This window comes from Haliotis rufescens, unplaced genomic scaffold (assembly GCF_023055435.1).
Source record: "Haliotis rufescens isolate VD_foot unplaced genomic scaffold, xgHalRufe1.0.p SCAF_7, whole genome shotgun sequence".
NCBI classification, from domain to species: domain Eukaryota; kingdom Metazoa; phylum Mollusca; class Gastropoda; order Lepetellida; family Haliotidae; genus Haliotis; species Haliotis rufescens.
This window is the reverse complement of record NW_025964361.1, coordinates 40,766,727-40,786,795: the sequence shown is the minus strand read 5'-3', so window position 1 is coordinate 40,786,795 and position 20,069 is coordinate 40,766,727. Positions and strand designations below refer to the sequence as shown.

General features: G+C 39.3%; 1 protein-coding gene across 2 annotated transcripts in view; it reads right to left on the bottom strand.

Moving 5' to 3' along the window:
* The window catches only part of LOC124132657 (transient receptor potential-gamma protein-like), a 383,698-nt gene that overhangs the window by 198,954 nt on the left and 164,675 nt on the right, over window positions 1-20,069 (bottom strand). The window lies entirely within an intron of this gene.

Genomic DNA, 20,069 nt, shown 5'->3' with positions numbered 1-20,069 from the left:
TGAAGACATTCAAAAAGTTTCTAGTTGGACAACACTTGAAGATCAACTGTCTGGAAAGCTTCCAAGATTGTACGAACAATGTAAGTTCCCTGTTGACTTACATTAACCCAACACTGGCTAAATCCTAGAATGTTTAACCCTACACCCATCAACAGGCTTCAGTTTAGCATTAAATCAGCAGGGGATCATAAAAACAACAAAATATATTTAATAATAATAAAGAATCAAGGAATTTTCAACATCTTGTGATGGCCTAGCTCTGCAGGGCAATTTAACTAGTTCAGAAATAGTTTATTTTCTTTATAAAAACTACATCTATGGTAATTTATAAATTTATAAGGATTGGGGAGAATAATTCTCATGCCATTCTAATCATATTTAACTTAATGCACATTTGAGGTCATGATGCACTTGAAAGTGTTGTTTTTCAAGCCATGTAGTAGTTATAACATGGTTTATCAATGTATTCTCCTTCACAGAATGGGGGGAATAATTCTCATTCCATTGCAAATGGGGCAGTGGGGTAACCTTGTGGTTGGAGCGTTTGCTCACCATGCAAAAGGCTCAAGTTCAAATCACTACCTGGATAAAATGTCTCATGAACCCTGCAATGATTTTGCTAGAATATTACTAAAAGAAGCTTAAAGCCATATGCACTTGCTTGTGTTGCAAATTTGTGTACAGAGATGCACTGCCTGAATTCACCACTTGACCAACATTCACGTGACAAATGAAAGTTAACTCACTCCCTCTGCCATATTAATGGGGAAAACAGTCTTCCAAAATTAATATCCGATCAAATTAATTTCCTTCAGCCAAAGACATGAAAACTATTAGCCTGATATTTGAATGAATCATCCACAAGATAAAAACTGCTTGTGTACAACTACTCCCATGTACCTATAACTTGGCCAGGCCAATCAAACCACGTAATCCTTCCACTGAATTTCAGGACTTGTGCATGGATGAAAGCAAACACAAGAGCACATAAAACTGTCATTTGAGCTTACATCACATTCATCAGTCTATCTCCCCAAACCTTGAACCCATACGCAGCCATAACAATATCTTCGTGTAAATATCATATTCAATATCAGGCATCCTGACTATAATAAAGCTTGTATCAATACCAGCACTTATCTCCATATGCCAATTCTCTAAGTCCTTGTCCAGCTGCAGAATTGAACATTATTGGTCATCTCCATAGTAATAGCAGCTTGATTACAGCTATAGATGGATGATTGAGCCAATGATGGACATTATGTTCGACAATAAATCATATCTAAAACCCTATTTCTTAAAAAGAATTTGCACAATGTGAAATTCAAGATCCTACTATATACCCATCAAGTTTGAAAAAGATCACCAAATATTAATCTAAAGTCTTTTAACCACTTTTAAAGACCATCTTCAGATATTTTTAAGCTGATGGGTTTTTTTTCAGTTGTATGGACTTGAATCAGCAGCTGTATGCCAACTTAAGAATTTGATTACACTCATCAAAATTAAGCTCATGCACATTTGAGGCAGTGCACTTGAAAGTGTTGTTAATGCCAACTCACAGAGCTTTTCAACAATGACTACCCCCTGGACAAAATGGGCTTAGATGCTATCAGGTTATATCGCGTATATCTAGAATTCCAAAGCCTCTGTCATCCAATAACCTGGTTGTAAGTCTATTTTCAAAGGAAATTAAATATTTTACATTATCTTCATATCATGAATCTAGAGGCTATTCTTTTCATACTTTTTTAATGATTAAATTGAAATTTCGTTAAAAAAAACCACAACAATAATTGCTACAGGCTGTACACAGTGAATCTTGATGCTGTCACTTTGTATTGTATATATATTGATCCCCAACCTCAGTCATCCAATAAAAAGGAAGTATTGCTTTACAGTGTCACAATAAATTGAAATTTTGTAAATGACTGTCTGTCGGTAATGGCCTTGATCCATAGACTTTTATGCTTCAGGTTATCCACACTGTATTATTTTCAAAGAACTAGTCACCTGATACAATGGGAGCACTACCATAACAGCGCCATGCCATCTGGCATTTAATTGGTTTTGCATACAGATGAAGCTGAAAGAGTAACCCACTATTCCCAGCAGGCTATTTCACCTGTAGAACTTGGAAAATCAAATATTTGCTAATGGTAAGCAGCATTCTGAAGAGTCAATCCCACTGATTGGTGATCACATTACTCACCCTGGCACTTCTTTAGCCTTGCCTACGTATAAAGCTTGAACATGTGTGACGGGTTTGGTATGCATGACTTCTGGGAGATTATGGGGCGACTGTCGTGTTCAATGTAGGTGAGAGTGAGTGAGTTGGATTTTATGCTGCTGTTAGCAATAGTCAAGCAATAACAAAGCAGAGGACACCATACATGGGCTTCACACATTACACCAATGTGAGGAATCGAACCCGGGCCTTCAGGAGTGATGAGTGAGTGCTTTAACCACAAGACAACCCCATCACCCCTCCCCCCCCCCCCCCCCCAGATGTAGGTTAGAAGACATGGTGTCTCCTTACACATGCTTAACTTGTGACAAACAGCAGCAAATGGGTGCCTGCTAGGATGAGATTTTGATGTGAATTCAAAACATTTTAGTGCCAACAGGGAGACAAGCATGAGGTGCTGGCGACCTAGCTACTCTGACCCACAATCCCAACAGGGAGACAAGCATGAGGTACTGGGGACCTAGCTACTCTGACCCACAATCCCCACAGTGAGACAAGCATGAGGTGCTGGGGACCTAGCTACTCTGACCCACAATCCCCACAGTGAGACAAGCATGAGGTACTGGGGACCTTGGTACTCTGACCCACAATCCCCACAGTGAGACAAGCATGAGGTACTGGGGACCTAGCTACTCTGACCCACAATCCCACAGTGAGACAAGCATGAGGTACTGGGGACCTTGGTACTCTGACCCACAATCCCCACAGGGAGACAAGCATGAGGTGCTGGGGACCTTGGTACTCTGACCCACAATCCCCACAGGGAGACAAGCATGAGGTACTGGGGACCTAGCTACTCTGACCCACAATCCCACAGTGAGACAAGCATGAGGTACTGGGGACCTTGGTACTCTGACCCACAATCCCCACAGGGAGACAAGCATGAGGTACTGGGGACCTTGGTACTCTGACCCACAATCCCCACAGGGAGACAAGCATGAGGTACTGGGGACCTAGCTACTCTGAACCACAATCCCCACAGGGAGACAAGCATGAGGTACTGGGGACCTAGCTACTCTGAACCACAATCCACACAGTGAGACAAGCATGAGGTGCTGGGGACCTAGCTACTCTGACCCACAATCCCCACAGTGAGACAAGCATGAGGTACTGGGGACCTTGGTACTCTGACCCACAATCCCCACAGGGAGACAAGCATGAGGTACTGGGGACCTAGCTACTCTGAACCACAATCCCACAGTGAGACAAGCATGAGGTACTGGGGACCTTGGTACTCTGACCCACAATCCCCACAGGGAGACAAGCATGAGGTGCTGGGGACCTTGGTACTCTGACCCACAATCCCCACAGGGAGACAAGCATGAGGTACTGGGGACCTAGCTACTCTGACCCACAATCCCACAGTGAGACAAGCATGAGGTACTGGGGACCTTGGTACTCTGACCCACAATCCCCACAGGGAGACAAGCATGAGGTACTGGGGACCTTGGTACTCTGACCCACAATCCCCACAGGGAGACAAGCATGAGGTACTGGGGACCTAGCTACTCTGAACCACAATCCCCACAGGGAGACAAGCATGAGGTACTGGGGACCTAGCTACTCTGAACCACAATCCACACAGTGAGACAAGCATGAGGTGCTGGGGACCTAGCTACTCTGACCCACAATCCCCACAGTGAGACAAGCATGAGGTACTGGGGACCTTGGTACTCTGACCCACAATCCCCACAGGGAGACAAGCATGAGGTACTGGGGACCTAGCTACTCTGAACCACAATCCACACTGGAACCTTTTTTGGTCTACCCACAGATGATATCCATACCTTGTCAGCTTGCTGACGGGGTTAACCTCCGTGGTCATGTGGACAAGGCATCCAACCTCAGATCAGAAGGTCCATGATTCAAATCCCATCACGGGACAGGAATTTAATGGAGTATACTAGGGAAATTATTCTTCTCCCAAAGTCCAGCCTAATGGACCTGAAGATGTTCACCCTGTACACGAGAGCTATTTCCATCCTAATAAAAGAGTTCGATGATTTTCATTTAAGCCATACATATTCCCTGTGACCACACATATATACAATCTGCAAATGTATTGATCTTCAGAATTTACCAATCTAAATAAAAGCTTTGCTTCCAGAAGTATCTCACCATCATGACTAGCAGTGGAAGACATACTCAAGTCAAGCTCACTTTCATAACATCTTAAGCAAAAGAACATTCTACCATATATGACTTAAGAAAAGGCGAATTTTGAGAACCAGTACAAAGATTCTGTAGAAAGGAGTTGACTTTTGTATGAGTTACACTTTCATCAAACTCTTTTTCTCTTGGTAAAAAAATTCATCGTGATGCTTAAAGTGAATGAACAACGCTTTGACAAACTTTGTCAATGAAAATGTGAAATTTGTGATTAAACATCACTAGACATGATAATTTACCATTTCAGTCATATTTCTGATTATGCCAGACACTGTTTGATATGCAGGGATAAAGATTGCCATGCGTATTGTCTTGTAAACTCAGCTGGAAATAGCAATCAGCTGTACACACGTGTTCTGCCAATTTTCTGGTGATTACGTTAAAACATACCTGATAATATAAAAGAAAAGAATTTTGATGCAATGATCAGATAAAACAGTATCTTAAATTACTATTTTACTACAAACAATATATTCTGTTATCGTGTTATATCAATTGCAGGTTTTACTATATATCTTCAAAATATCTATGAGATCGGCTTATCTATGGTCATATATGGTGCATGCTGTAATCAAACAAGCTTTGGAAAGACTTTTCAATGAAACTTTTGATTCCATTTACCAAAATAGTTATGTAGTTTGGACATGGATAGGGGCAACACACAAATCTACAGTCATTCATTTATTTATATGCATATTTCATAAAAATATTGACATTAATCATAGAACAGAATTCAATAACACACACACATCACTCTTTCATACAGTCAAGGTCAACTAACATCTATTTCCTTTCATATTATCATCAACACAACAATCCTTGACAATAATTTGACTTTTTCTACATCGTCCCATGTTTTTTCAGGTAGACAATTGACTTTCCATTGTATGTGTTGCGAAAGGTACCATTGGTAAGGCAGGACATGCTCGTCTTTTTACGAGCACCTGGTATCGTCAGTAATTGTTATTGATTCATAATCACATGCTCAATAAATAGTCAGAATCAAACAATGGAGTCTTCTTTTAGTAGAGATTTCTTATGGAAATGATTTTGTTGCTTTTATTGTTAATGCTGTGAGCAAAATAAAAATGTTCGTGCTCAATAATGATCAGTACTCAAACATACTTGAAACATGCAAAAGCCACATTAAGATCTATATCCAAACAAATCCATATCAAAGATGACTTCCCTGCTGCCTATAACAATCATAAAAGGACACTTTTCCACAAACTTCAATCAGATACCACCATTTTTCATCAAAATTATATTCAGACCAATTCAATAAAACTTTATCTTATTATCTCGTATCAGAAGTCAACAAACTTAATGTGAGTGCCCTCCCATGTTATTCCTTTGATCATTATATACTACTCAAAAGAGGTTGAAGAACACCTGATTATACAGATAGTTCATGCACACATACTTTTCTGCATACACAATGAAGTACATTTACAAATCCTTGAGACCACAGCACAAGCACTGACCTTGACCTTCTTGCTAGTCAATCACCCACAATGTACTATCGATGACCAATGACCACTTGGGATCAAGTAACCACTTTGATTAAAATCAAAGCAGGGCTGCTACAGAAATAGAGACCTGCATCGGATATGATTGAAAGAAACTCGAACTCATCTCCTGGAGTCCATTCCTGAACAAGATTATGTCTTCAATTTGTTCAAATATTTTGTTAAGATTGTTCATGCCAGAGCAATTGCTGAGCTTAATATCTGAAAAATATAGCCATGGATGGGTTAGTGATATTGAACATTAATGGATTACTTTCTCTCTGATGTTACTATACACTGACTGAAAAAACAACAATCATCTTCCTCATATATCATACCCTCATATATATGTATGAATGTAATACCTTTGAGAAATGTTTGTTTGTTTGTTGTTTAATGTCGCACTCAGCAATATTCCAGCTATGTGACAGTGGTCTGTAAATAATTGAGTCTGGACCAGACAATCCAATGATTGACTTCATGAGCATCGATCCATGTCATTGGGATACAATGACACGCATCAACCAAGTCAGTGAGCCTGATCATCCGATCCCCAAAGTCGCCTCTTAAGACAAGCATAGTCGCCTTTTACGGCAAGCATTGGTTGGTGAAGACCTTTTCTACCACGGATCTTCATGGGTCTTTGAGAAATGCAAACAAAAGAATTGATGATATTCCTCAATACACATAGAGCAGCAATGAATTTCAAATGTTGAAAAATCCATCTCTTGAATAAAAATGTTGAGACTGGCAAAAACAAAAGTATTTGTAACATACACATATGGAATAGTTGTGAATTACAACTTCTGAAAAATATCTATCCCTTGAATGATTGGAAGGAATCTGGAAGTGTAAATACTTAAAGAATATTTGAAACAAAATTGAAAGTTCTTTGATAAATAGCGACCCATGCATTGGCCTCCATATCAAAGCTACATCTATTAAAAAAGGCAAAGAACCTACTAAGTAGCGAGTTAAAAACTTGGACCAATCTGTCATCATTAAGGTTTAAGTCTGACTGGGCTGTGACCCTTTCATAGTTCAGACTCAAGGCCTGCAGTCATTTTCAAGGTCGGGTCCTCCTCTTAGAACATCCTTGCTTGCCTCCATGCATATTAATGGTATTCGGCACTCCCAGGAGAGTGCCACTTTGTGCACCATCATGGCTGTGTGCATATTAATCACCATTTTAAAGTGTAGCTGTAAACTCAGGCTCAACTCTTCCTTCCTCTGTTCAATAGCGTGAACAAATTGGACCACACAGAAACAATCGTAAAACCACTCGTATAAAACAGAAGTGCCGCCATTTTGGACATTAAGTTGTTGCAGACTTATACTGGTGCTGCATCGTTTGGGAATACGGCTTAGAAGTGAGATAAAGGATTATATGAGACTTTTGTCTCAGATATGAGGTTGATGATCCTTCATCATTGTGACAACTGGAGCATCGTTGTCACCCTGATGGTGACAAATATGTACATGGTTTGTTTTCTCCAAAATACTTTTTTGAAGAAAAAAATCCCTCTTTGTAAATACAAATAGGTTTAGGTTGGAACATAGCAGTGAGTGGGTCATGTGGTTGAATATATATTCCAGTTCTATCACAGAGTGTGAGAGGAAAGCCCCAAGTGATGCAGGTATTAGACATTTAACATTTTGGTAAAACCCATGAGGACCCGCTGGTGTTGTAAACGTCATCAGATCATGTGGTTCTCATACCAACTATTGACACTGACACAGATTGTGTTTGGCATATTGTTTGGCAACATTTTTTCGATGACTGACAGCAAACAGGACCAAAAACATTATACAAGGGTTCATACATAAATTGAGTAGATTGGGTAAAATGAAAAAGTAACATTTTTTAAAGGTCAATAAAATGTGAAATACCAGTCAACTAAATTTTTATTGGGGTGTAGTTGCAAATAAATATCACATGCTATACATATTTTTGTACAAACAACGTAAAAGATTTACAGTTAATGTAAAAACATTATGGGTCGTGCTTAACTTTTGCACAGGTGCATTTTTTCTGTTTTTTTCTTCAGCAACCCATGCATGACGTAAAAAGCGATAATGCTTGTCGTAAGAGGCGACTAACAGGATTGGGTGGTCAGGCTTGCTTACTTGGTTGATGCATGTCATCGTATCCCAATTGTGTAGATCGAAGCTCATGATGTCAATCACTGGATTGTCTGGTCTAGACTTGATTATTTACAGACCGCCATCAGAGAGCTTGAATATTGCTGAGTGCGGCTTTAAACAACAACAAAACAAACAAACAATCTTGGGGCAGTAGGTAGTCTTCTCTGTCCCATGTTCTCTGCTTCACATGGTAGACTAACATCTAGTCTCTGAAATGAGGTGAGGTGAAATGGGGTTTAACGTCGCGTCCAAGATTATTGCACGAATATAGCAACGTGCATGTACGTGTGTGTGTGGCTGCTTGTACTAGTCCGGACTGATGCCGATTTAAAGTGCTAGCTCACTGAGATACCATGCCGCAGTTTAACATGAACACCCCACTCAGTACCACCGACCAGCACTTGTTTTAGCCCCTTAATGCCGAGCAGCAGACAGGGTAACAACAAGTACCATCTTTAACGTCTTTTGGTATGACGCGGTCGGGGATCGAACCCCGGACCTTCCGCTCTCCGGGCGGATGCTCTACCACTTGACCACGGAGGCGGTCGTCTCTGAAATGAACATTTTTCACAAAAAAAAAGGTTGTTATATTATAGTTATAAAATATAATAAAAAGGAGCCCAGAGACTTTCTTCATTTTCAGATACTGCAGTAATCTAGACTTGCCAAACATTATAGACTTGCAAGGGCTGTATTGGATATATTTGTTTCAGGGTCTGTATGACAGACTACTTCACATGGGTACAATGTGTGAAGCTTCTTCTTCATGAAATAGATTGAACATTGTTTAAAGCAACTTAATCCGATTCTCACTCACTCACCACATATTGTGAACAATTCTCATGCATCGTTTACACCATAAGTACTTGAAGGGAAAGAAATGGTTTCAGGGAACAGGCTGTTTGTACATCTGGTTCACTACCATAGACATGATTATATAAGATGGTGTGCATTGGCTGTCTGAACACGTAACATTTCCACAGAGATGTGTAGGATTTACCTTGAAAGTCTTGCATTGGTGATCAGAGGGTTCGAGCATGTTTAGTATCAAAGATCAAAACCAATAATTTTCTCCACTACTGTGCCTTTTCAACCTAATGGAATTTGTTTCGGAAGATAATCGAGACTGATTTTCTAAGGCGTTGACGTTTAATATTACAGCATTATAATAAGATTGTCTTATATTTGGCTGGGGCGGTCGGGTAGCCTAGTGGTTAAAGCGTTCGCTCGTCACGCCGAAGACCTGGGATCGATTCCCAACGTGGGTACAATGTGTGAAGCCCATTTCTGGTGTCCCCCGTCGTGGTATTGCTGGAATATTGCTAAAAGAGGCATTAAACCATACTCACTCACTCACTCATTTATATTTGGTTACCAATCCAGCGGAGCATCTCCGACTTTGCATCCCATTATCACAAGAATACAGACGAAAACAGGACAATACCTGATTCCGATACACTGAACCTTTTCTTCTAAAAAAATACTTAATGTTTTTGTGCCAACTGGTGTATACTTCATGAACACTCATCAGTTCTGTATAAATTTATAAATATATCAGCACAAAGCAGTGTCTGAAACTCAGCAAAGTAAACTGAGTTGTTTGAGCACATTTAAAGAAAATGTAGGCCCAGTGGAAAAACTGTATGTCCAAATATTTTAGCTGAAGCAGGGAGGCATACTCTCGCATTATAAATTACAAAACACAACCAGTCAACCAGAAGCTTTTACTGCCACAGACTTGGTGGTGGGGATGGTGGTGGTAGATGAAGCCTACATTTGTCAGGAAATTATCAGCTTGTGAAACATCTTTGCGAGTACATGTCATACACCATTTGAAAGGTCTGTTTATCACAATACTTAAATACATGTAATGCTTAATAAACAATTACTTTATATAACTGTAGGCCGTAAGGGCCTGCTGAAATTTATAACTATCAGCCCGAGAACAAATCTGTCAGCCTCGGGCCTCCAGGCCGATGTCTATTTTGAACACTGGCATGAAGGCAGGAAAAGCTACCTAACCTTATAATACACAACAAAACATTTCCTAAGGACCACAATAGTCATCTTTAGTCAAAGGAGTGGTCCTTAGCAAACGTTGAGTAGTATATTTAAACTATGTACAGGATGTGTCAAGATTCATGAAGACATGACACTTTTTATAGATAACAACTTCTTCGTAGTTTGCAGTAACATGTCAGGCTACTTTTCTCTACAAACAATAAAGAAGTTGTTATCCCTGTTCTTCCAACTTGTAGATGCCCATAAAAGACATGCCAAGATTCAGTTTCATGTAATGTGCGAAAACACGAAACATTTCTTGATCATCTTGAAACGATCATAATGAATATCTAATTATTATTAGCATGGGTTTAATATCTTTTCATCTTTATACTTTCATTTATCACAGCGGCCAGTTGTGTGCATGTTTGCTGATTGTGTGTCAGTTCGTGAACTCCAATCGTGAGCCTCAAATTCACGTTAATATCATTGTAATGCTTGCTTTCAGATAAAAGGATGTACCTAATTCTTTCCTTTCATTTTATTATCAGTTTTATTTCAAAACGAGAGGTAATCACTAACACTAATTCAGCGCTCAATACAAGACCAAGTCATACACAGGAACCTGGTGCATGTAATCAGTGTTTAGACACATGGTGGTAGCTGTTTGGTATATTTCATAAAGATTTGTTGCAATGATGAGTACATTTACTTATTGTCTTGAATACTCCTGTGGGACCAAGTTTGATATTTGTAACAGGGTTTCAGAATTATTTTATTTTTGTAAATATGATGCTGACAATAATACAACAACTGAGTTTAAGATGTGGATGATGGAGTAAATGAGTGAATGAGTAGGGTTGTGAGTGAGTGAGTGAGTGAGTGAGCGAGCAGGGTTGTGAGTGAGTGAGTGAGTGAGCAGGGTTGTGAGTTAGCAAGTGAGTGAGTGAGTGAGCAGGGTTGTGAGTGAGTGAGTGAGCGAGCAGGGTTGTGAGTGAGTGAGTGAGTGAGTGAGTGAGCAGGGTTGTGAGTTAGCAAGTGAGTGAGCGAGTGAGTGAGTGAGTGAGTGAGTCAGTGGGTGAGCAGAGTTGTGAGTGGGCAGGGTTGTGAGTGAGTGAGTGAGTGAGTGAGTGAGTGAGCAGGGTTGTGAGTTAGCAAGTGAGTGAGTGAGCGAGTGAGCGAGTGAGTGAGTGGGTGAGCAGGGTTGTGAGTGAGCAGGGTTGTGAGTGAGTGAGTGAGTGAGTGAGTGAGTGAGCAGGGTTGTGAGTTAGCAAGTGAGTGAGTGAGCAGGGTTGTGAGTGAGTGAGTGAGTGAGTGAGTGAGCAGGGTTGTGAGTTAGCAAGTGAGTGAGTGAGTGAGTGAGCGAGACAGTGAGTGAGTCAGTGAGTGAGTGGGTGAGCAGGGTTGTGAGTGAGCAGGGTTGTGAGTGAGTGAGTGAGTGAGTGCGTGAGCAGGGTTGTGAGTGAGTGAGTGAGTGAGTGAGTGAGTGAGTGAGTGAGCGAGCGAGCGAGCCACTCTGGATGGTCATTTGGTGAGACGACCTTGAGTTCACAGGTTGTGTGTGAATGAATTAAAATAGATATTTTGGAGTTCAAGACTACTCACTTGTCATGGAAACAAGTGAAACCACACAGCCAGAAACTCCAGCCATTTGTCATTATTGAGATGCTGCATCCAAAGACCATATTGTGCTGCACGTCTAGTGGTAACACCGCCTCTTACACAGGGTATTGGAGGCTCCGCCCAATAAGATATCATGAGGAAATATGCATCCATGCTGCTACAAGAAGATAGACTTTGTACGACCTGAACCAAGACTAATTTTACTGACGAACATCGTTAAAACTTTTTTTCACACTTCATGAAAAATATATTTTTACCGAAAGATTTATGAAACCTAATGTGACAAAACTGATAATGTATTTAGTACTAACAATATGTTCGAATAAAACTTGCGGAGGATATAGAATAAATATGCAAAAAATTAAATAAACAATCCAGAGTTGCAGTTACGCAAGGTACCCTGATTGGGCCATGGGCCTCAACGTGTAACAATAATTATACGCTTGTCGTAAGAGGTGACTAACATGATCCAGCGGTCTGGCTCGCTGACTTGGTGGATGCATGTCATTGCATGCCACTTGCGTGGATTGATGCTCAGGATGTCAATCACTGGATTGTCTGGTCCAGACTCAAATATTTACAGACCGCCGTCATTTTGCAGGAATATTGCTGCATAAAACAGTGAGGCATTAAACAACAAAGAAACAAACAACATGTTTATCTTAAATATGTTACTTGTAATGACCCTTGAAACAAAATAAATGTTATTGACATGTTACATTGTGTGTTATGGAGATGTTTTAACATGTGGGTTTGTTACCTCAGAAATGTCAGAAGCACCATTGTTTGTTTAAGCACTTCAAGACATAATTATGTCACAATTTAGGAAAACATGTGATGACGGTAACAAATAAACCTGAATAATAAAACAATAAAACATAATTTGTCTTTTAACTTGTTTTAAAGCGAACGAGTCATCAACAGCTAAGAATGAATTCATAGAAATCAATAATTTGCTTTGTTGTGCAAACAGCAAGTAAGCTTCTTGCACTTAAGGTATCTGCAAACATCAAACACTTAATGAAGTGGAGTCAACGGGATGCTATCAAATGAAAGTATTAAGTTCTCTTGAATTTCTAGTTTTACAACAATTTTTGCAAACATAAAGGACTGGTCTTGAAAATTTCCATATTGCAAACACACAGCTTCTAGCTACGATAATCTGTAAATAACAGTAAATAACTTGTTATGGTTACATAATTACCCACCTTCTGACCACTTTATATACTACTCAAAAGAAGGATCAAAGGAGGAGTGTGTGGAGTGACACAAACATTTACAAAATAAATAAAATATTTATTCACAGTGTCGATCTATCCATTTACATGTAGGAGGGATGCTCTTTCCAAAATAGCATGGTTACCATAGAAACACCCCCAAAAGACATGTTGCCTAATACTTATACAAATCTGGCAACATTGGTTTTGGAAAATGAGAGATTCCAAGCTTCCCAATTATACCAAATAGCACACATACTTAATGTTGGTAAGAAGCTGGAGATGGTCACTGGCCTTTTAGTTGGATTTGGTTGGTCAGTTGGTTTGTTGTTACACGCCGTACTCAACAATATTCCAGCTATATGATGGCGGTCTGTAAATAATCGAGTCTGGACCAGACAATCCAGACAAACCACACAATCCAGCGATTGCATCAATCTATGCAATTAGGAAACAATGATATTCATCAACCAAGTCAGCGAGTCTGACCACCGGATACAACTAGCATAGTCACCTCTAATGGCAAGCATGGGTTGCTGAAGACCTATTCTAACCTGGATCTTAACAGGTAATTAACTATAGTACTGGTAATATGAAAGAATCCGGTGTTCTTTAACTTCTTTTGAGTAGTATACATCTCTTAAACTAAAAAAGTTAAAAGCTCAAACTTATTTTACACTCTTTCTGTGCAAAATCTTCAATTTGTCCTTTCTTGATGCAAACAGGATGGGTAGGGGCTGCTACAAGTATTTTTCATGATTATGAAAAACACACACAATCTTCTCAAATATGCAAAAAATTAAATCAGTTTATGAACCTAATAAAATATTCTTATTGCCACACAGTAATAAGGATTTTGTCTCAATGAGTTTCCCATGCTAAAATTAAGTGAAGTGAGAATAGCCATGGATAGAATATCATTACCACCTAACATTAGTTAAGGCTGATCGGTACGTGTCTGTCTTAAAGTGGGTTAATTATTCAGGACTATTGGCCTGTAATAAAGAGAAGGTCTATGAATAATATGAAACTAGTTCTACTAAAACAGGCAATGGACATTAGATTCATAAGTGTAGATACTCCAACTCTAATAAGATTCTGTCAAAGGAGATACATGTACTCATTCAAAAAGACATTAAAATACTGCACTTGTGATTACATGCAAGCCATCTTCCTGAGACAAGGGAGTTAACAGACAATAAAAGTCCAGTTACCAACCTTGCCAAAAAGGCTGGAATTCCATGGCTGGATCATCGCACAACCAGTGGCTATTACGAGTTATGTCCCTTCAATGTCCCTCCTACTGATCTGACCAATCAAACTCCACCTCTCATATCACTTGCATTTGCTTCAAACAAAATGGTGGTGCCCAGTCAAAACGATCTGATCGATAATCAAAATATTTATTGTAATAAAATTGGTCTTACTTAGCAAACTGCATCAAACCAGTTGAGCACCTTGATTAAAAACATGAAAAGATTTGAAAAATATCTGTCAACGTCAAGTTGATGGTACACATGTTCTGCAAATTCTGCAATCGTCCGAAATCTGCACTGAATTTTAAGAACCGGAAGTCAATTTTGTTTAGAGATTTTGATTGTACTATGCACAGACTCTAAGTCCAGCCAAAATGTAACTCCATAATTCCAGCCAAGTTCAGCCAGGGTGGAAACTGGACTTTTATAGTAAGTTAACTCTCTTGTCTTAGGAAGATGCATGCCTGCATGCACTTTGCTGTCTAAGTGCAATAATCTTGAATGCAATGTATATCTCACTATTGGTACAGTCAGCCTTAATCCACCTATACAATAATCAGGCAAACAAGTGGTTGATAACCTGAGCTCATCTCACAGGCGAAGGAAGACACACAATCATCCAAGTCACATGTAACCCCCGAACATAATTTTAATTGGCTTTTACCACAAGGACAGGTTACTGTTGTGTCCTAATGAATACCATTGGGGACAAATACATTGATTGAAAAGAATTTAGTCCATATTCACTTAACATATTGCTTTCAGTTCCTACCAAATCAGTAATCGAGACTCTCCTCAGGCGCTGATGTTTTGAATCAACAGGAGAAGATTTAGCAAATGAAAATAACGAAACAGGAAGTGAACACTTATGTTTGATTATGAATTTCATTTATCTGATGGTGCATGGATCGAAGGAGGAGTGTGTGGAGTGACACAAACATTTACAAAATTATTAAAATATTTATTCACAGTGTCGATCTATCCATTTACATGTAGTAGTGATGCTCTTTCCAAAATAGCATGGTTACCATAGAAACACCCCAAAAGACGTGTTGCCCCTTACTTACAAATCTGGAAACATTGGTTTTGGAAATTGAGAGATTCCAAGCTTCCCAATGATACCAAATAGCACACATACTTAATGTTGGTAAGAAGCTAGAGATGGCCACTGGCCTATTAGTTGGTTTGGTTGGTTAGTTGGCTTGTTGTTAAACTCCGCCTCCATATAGCTGGAATATTGCTGAGTGCAGTCTTGGCCAGACAATCCAGTGATTATTATCATGAGCATCGATCCACGCAATTTGGATCGATGACATGCATCAACCAAGTCAGCAAGCCTGACTCCCCGATCCCGTTAGTCGCCTCTTACGACAAGCATAGTCGCATTTTACTGCAAGCGTGGGTTGCTGAAGACCTATTCTACCCTGGATCTTCACGGGTTCTGGCCTATAAGTGCAATAGAACTCTTACAAGAAGCAAAAAGTCTTATTTCACATCTACCATAGTCAATGTCAAATCATATTACTTGTGGCAATCATATGTACAGACACTGCCTATAATCACAGCGAAGAGCCTCAGCAGTACCCAATGGTACATTTTTCCACTTATCATGGAGATGAACCATTAGCCATAGGTCATTAACTGTGCAGGGAACGGTCAATCAGTCTTGTAGTCTCACCAATTGGCACTGAAGTCCCAAAATACACCTCAACTGACCCCAAGCCCCATGTAGACACATAACTCCAGTAAGATGTTATTTTTATTTCTTAACACAGAGGTTAGCCATTGATTTAAAGATGCTTTTACTCTTGCCAAACACTATTGCAAAATCAAACTTAAATCAAGTCCGCTCATTGAGAAATCTATCCAAGCGGCAACACAACTTGGATGAACCATGCGAGCAAGAGTTCAAAAGTTTATTGGGTCCTGAAATAAATTTATCTATTGTAACAGAAGATCTTCCTTATTTGTGAGATCAGGATGCTAAGATTAGAAAATAATGAGGGTAGCTGGTAGAAAAGGGACAAAACAGACATTGAGACTTGACCCAGTTTGTAAATATCCATTTAGGTTGGTTGGTTGTTTTACGCTGCACTCAGCAATATTCCAGCTATATGACGGCGGTCTGTAAAATAATCGAGTCTGGACCAGACAATCCAGTGATTGACATGAACATCGATCCACGCAGTTGGGATCGATGACATGCGTCAACCAAGTCAGCGAGCCTGACCACCCGATCCCGTTAGTCGCCTTTTACGACAAGCATAGTGGCCTTTTACGGCAGGCATGGGTTGCTGAAGACCTATTCTACCCTGGAATTTTCACGGGTCATATCCATTTGATAATGACATAATGATGGTAGAAAACCAAAGTAAAGTAAAATACAGTAAACTATACGGTTATAACAAACTCAAAGGTACTACTAATTTTAGTTCGTTATAACCGTAGTACGTTATAAGCATATATACAGCATAACTACAGCAAATAGTTGGGACCAAAAAAGTTCATTAAATCCGTCAGATCGTTATAAGCATGTTCATTATAAGCGTAGTTTAGTGTACATTGAAAATTGGCACGTTGTGTTGAGAGACATTTCTTCATGATCTGTAAAAACATACACTGATCAACAAAAATAAGTCATATTCTGAATATGATGCAAGTGATGTCCTATAAACAAATTTATCAATCTTGTCCTGAAGGACAGTGAGTGAGTGAGTGAGTTGGGTTTTACGCAGCTTTTAACAGTATTCCAGTTATATCGCGGCGTGTCAGCTTAATGTGGGAGGAAAGCCTGAAGTGATGCAGGTCTCAGACGTTTACAACTTCGGTGAAACCCACGAGCAAGGGTATGGTGCTGACAAACCTAGAAACATAATCGGGGCAAACCGGGATTCGAACCCACAATCATAGGTTTCTGGCGTGCCCAAGGGACGCAACTCTGCACAACGAATCGCGGCGCCTTAGACGACTGGGCCACCCGTGCCCCCCCTGAAGGACAGAGTCAGGTGCATTTCTAAACATAATGCTTTCATGATGCCAGCACTCTCTCAAGCAATGAAATTAATGTTTCTTGTATCATGGCCAGATGTCTGCTTATTTTCTTGACACTCATCCCTCTATATGTTTATATCATGTTCTTGTATTGTGGATATCTATATATTACATATTTTCTGCCATATAAATAGGTAATGCGTGTATACATTATCCTCCACTCTGTGTCATCCCATAATGAGATGTTTATTACTCTGCTTTCAATCTCAACTCTTTCTGCGATCTACTTAATGAAAAACAAATCATGTGTGAATTTGGCAGCATCCACTTTTGAACCTTCATCTTCAAAGCACAACTTAATTTGTTTGAATTTTTGAATTTTAAAACAACTAAATTTAATGTAAAAAAAGTGCATTTAAATTCACATCACCATCAATTACTCTCAAGTAAATCTATTCTCCAAATCTTCAAAGGAGGCCCTATCACTACATTTATCACAGAGTTGGTTGAGACAGTGGCACTGATTAAGCATGCTGATTGGTCAGATCTACTGATTTAGATCTGTTCTTATTGGTTAATCCCAAAGGCACCTGTTATTGCCATTGGTGTCAATGAATTTGATTGGCTGATGCACATCAGAGGCCTGACCAACATATGACCTCCCTACAGGGTATCGATTGCATCAGTGTCTATCAAGACTGGATGAGAGGCAGTAAGTCTGATTTGAACATACAGTGAGGATTCCTTGCATACACCACAGCATAACAAATGAATACCAAATAGGAATAACAGTATCTGCAATTAAGTGCTCTATTCTTAAAAGTAGGGGCAATAGGGTAGCCAAGTGGTTAAGCTTTCACTCACGTGGGTTCGATTCCCCACGTGGGTACAATGTGTGAAGCCCCTTTCTGGTGTTCCCTGTCGTGATATTGCTGGAATATTGTGAAAAGCGGCATAAAACCAAACTCACTCACTCACTCTTAAAAGCATTTTCAATGAATTAGGTTTGGTTTGGTTTGTTTGTTGTTTAACACCACACTCAGCATTATTACAGCTATATGACGGCGGTCTGTAAATAATCCAGTCTCGATCTATGTAATTGGGATACAATGATATACATCAACCAAGTCACTGAGTCTGACCACCATATCCATTAAGTCCCTCTTATGACCAGCATTGGTTGCCAGGGAGCAGTTCTAACCTGGAATCCCCATGGGGCTATAATAACATGAAGACAATGAATGCATGCATACAATAAAGGCCTCTATGTAACTCTCACAGACAATGGATAGGTAGTCCTGTACAATGACTAGGGAATATCTGAATTTAATTTAATCAAATGCAACCCTGATCATAAAGAAAGGCAATTTTAACTCACCATATTCCACAGCATTAGAAAAAGATTTAAAAGAGAGAAATTTAGTGTGCAATAAAGGTTTCACAGGCTGAATACTAATCTGGTCTGAAGATGGCCGAGAGAAAGGGATGGGGAGGCTGATTGTTGGTTTGCATTATCTCTTGTCATGTCAATCAAAGCCAACAGCTGATTTGTTCCCCCTTCTACCTCCTCCAGTGGATGTTGCCTCCAGAATATAAATACGGGCAGGTCAGTGATGCCAGTAATAGCATAGGCTAGGCTTGATAAGCATCATTACAATACTGTCTTGTGAGCGTCTGTGGTGAATATAATTGTGGAAATACACATCTGTGCATGATTTGTGTCATATTGTTATTTGTTTAGATGCACATAATCCAAATCTTCTCATTTTCGTGGGGCCTCATGGTTAGAGTGTTCGCTCATCCCGCTGATGACCTGGGTTCAATTCCCACATGGGTATAATGTGAGAAGCCCATTTCTGGTGTACCTTACCATAATGGTGGAATATTGCTAAGAACGACGTAAAACCATACTTGCTTTCTCACTGTCATTTTCTTGGTGTAAAGTTTTGAGGAAGATAGGCCTGTTCCATAAGGCATTGTCTATTCATAGACCTCATCAGTTATAAACCAAAACATGTTATCCTTTGGGACTAAACTAATCTAAATTACATTGTGTTTCTCTCTTTATGTTCAACTCCCACAGTAATGTAAAACAATTTGAAGAAAACCGATAATTTGATATGTAGCTTTCTTTACATTTCATTGAGGTCCTCATGTTACAGATGCATGAAGCTGTTGTTATATGATCAAATGAGAAACAGTATAGATAGTCCATAGACAAGGCAGCTCTAAAGGGAACTGCATCTGAGGAGATTCATGATGAAAACATTTTTTAACTCCCATCCCTCATTTAGGAACATATAAAAAATTAAATACATTTCAAATGCTCCTTTAACTGCTTTTGGAGCAAATACAATCAAATGAAATTCAAAACTTTTTTGGCTTGGTATTCCTGCCCTTCTTTGAAAGGCATTTAGAAGTTGGAATACTAAGTCATGATAAGAATTTATGGATGAATAACTTCTTCATTACAATTAAGTGTATTCCTGCAATACTTGTGTTTGGATGCATAATAACATTCTGATTAGGGTCTATAAAAAAAAAAATAGGTTCAAATTTCAAAATTAATTTTAAAAAACCTGATGTATTGTATATCATCATTGATGCATTGATGCATTAATGCAATATGTTTGCTCCTTTGATATATGTATAGTTTTGAAACATCAATCAGTTTGCCATTTAAAACCACCATTGTGTGATTACTGTGGTCCCTCTTGCAGGCCAATATACAGCCTTTAGATTTCAGTCAGCTAATATGTTTCAGTTATGAGAAATAAAGGGTTATGTACTTCTTGGTTTAAAGAACTACATTTGTTCTTTTTAAAACCATGATACATAAGAGGCAGCAGAATGATAGTGGTCCCTGAAGAGATAGATGCATGCCTGGAATTACGCCACATAATCTTCGGAA